The sequence below is a fragment of the Maylandia zebra genome, linkage group LG22 (genome assembly GCF_041146795.1).
Source record: "Maylandia zebra isolate NMK-2024a linkage group LG22, Mzebra_GT3a, whole genome shotgun sequence".
NCBI lineage: Eukaryota > Metazoa > Chordata > Actinopteri > Cichliformes > Cichlidae > Maylandia > Maylandia zebra.
The window spans coordinates 367,900-370,012 of NC_135187.1; the positions used below are offsets into that span (position 1 = coordinate 367,900).

Sequence of the window (2,113 nt, forward strand, 5' to 3'; positions counted from 1 at the left end):
AGTGTAACAGATAGCTTTAAGATGGCCTTAAGATGGCCTTAAGATGTTTATGCATACTGTTACATATTAACCTTGTATTCCAGATGCAATTATAACTATTTTATACACATTGCATATCTGTGCTTCGTTTGAGTTGATGTTCGGTTCATTAAGGGTCTTAAGCTTCACTGGCGTGACTGTCCAGGTGATACATGCTGAGGGAAACTAGAACATAGAAGGAATTGCAATACAGGCTTACAAAACACTCATATCAGGTCATTTTCATTATTGTTTATAAGTTCATATTCTTGTATTAAGCCTTTAGTAGAGGTTCTTGATTAAAACATTTATTTAGTAGATGATATATACATAGTTTCAGTTCGGTTATTACATATATGAGAGTGGCTTTGTCTCTCTGTCTGGTGAGAGGTCAGCAGCTAGTCGGCGAAGTGAAGTAGGGTGCAATTGTGGTTAGCACACAGACACACACACACACTCAGTTAGAGAGAATCATTTAGAGGTGAAAGTTTAATCATGTTTTGCTCGGGGTTGCAAAAGAGCAGTTTGTGATGTGTCAAGATGATAAGCGAGCATCCGGCAGTGACAGGAAGTACCTGCCGTGAAGACGAAGACAATGTTCTTTTAAACTGTGTTAAAAGTCATTGTGGTTTTCAATTGACGTATGCATATATTGTATCTGACGCATGAGGGGGCGTCATTAAATTCAAACCCTGATGGTATAAAATATCTGTTTATGTTTTGAGTAGTCAGAGATCAGCCCTGTCTGCGAACGGAGCTGGTCCCCCACGCGTGTATTTCATTAAAATCAATTGTTTGACCAAGCTCTTGTTGGACCATGGTTGTTTGTACTCTCCTTCCTCAATATTTGAACCTTAACACCTCTGAAACGTGTCAGCCCGTTAACGTAATCATCTGTGGGATGACGTGTCAAGAAAGTACCGGAAGCTTTCAGTCGGTCTAAAATGGCTTACCAGACGCTGCAGCAGGAATAGCTGCAGATTCCTGTTGTTACCAGGGCATACACAACCGCCTGTGTCCTCACAACTGCTGCGGTGCAACTAGAGAGCATCACACCATTTCAGCTCTACTTCAACCCAGATTTAATTCTAAGAAATTATCAGGTATGGTGACTAATAACCAACTTCCTGTTTTTTGGTCCGGTTGGTTTCAATTTCCTGTTCCATATGATTTTTCTGTACAGATGCTGTCGAATGCTGGAGGAGGGCTCTTTCAGGAGACGCACGGCTGACTTTGTCTTCATGTTTCTCTTTGGTGGACTTCTGATGACTATATTTGGCACTTTTGTGAGTCTGGTGTTCCTGGGCCAGGCCTCCACCATCATGCTGGTGTACGTGTGGAGTCGACGGAACCCGAATGTTCGCATCAACTTCTTTGGCCTGCTCAACGTTCAGGCACCCTTCCTGCCCTGGGTGTTAACGGGATTCTCACTTCTGCTGGGCTCTATCATCGTGGATCTTTTAGGTATTGCTGTTGGTCATGTGTACTTCTTCCTGGAGGATGTTTTCCCAAATCAACCAGGTGGTGGAAGGTGGCTCTAGACCCCATCAATCATAAAGATGCTCTTTGACACTCCAGAAGAATACGCCAACTATAACCCCCTGCCAGAGGCGGGTTTGCGTGGGGGGAAGGACAGCGCCTTGGTGGTTAAATACACCCTCTATTTCATCCCTGATCATCAGGTCACCTTCAGGGACCTTCCTCAGAGAGTTGAAGACACGGTCTTTGTTTTTGACGTGTTTGTTTAGTTGTGGATGAGGAATCCTCCATACCTGCTTCATGCCCTGGAGGACGGGGCTGTGGCCCCCCCACACCCTCTAGCAGATCATTACATGAAGGAACCTTTTAAAAACAAGCGCGTCCATGCTCACAGGTGTACACACGGGTGATCACACCCACAAACTACACCCTTTTTGGCTCCTACCTCAAAGCACACTGTGTTCTGTTGATCTTATGTGCTGCACAATAATGTTTAACATTTAGTATTTACTGTCATATTCCCATATATCATCGTGATGTTGTTGGTTATGTTGCTCTCGTTTTCTTCGGCTTGTTTTCTTTTTTCATTCTCAACAGGTGAAATTAAAAAAGTATC

General features: G+C 43.5%; 1 pseudogene; it reads left to right on the forward strand.

Annotated features, from left to right (window-relative positions):
• Positions 1–962: 962 nt before the first annotated feature.
• LOC105941462 (derlin-2 pseudogene) lies at positions 963–1,650 on the forward strand (annotated as a pseudogene).
• Positions 1,651–2,113: the final 463 nt, after the last annotated feature.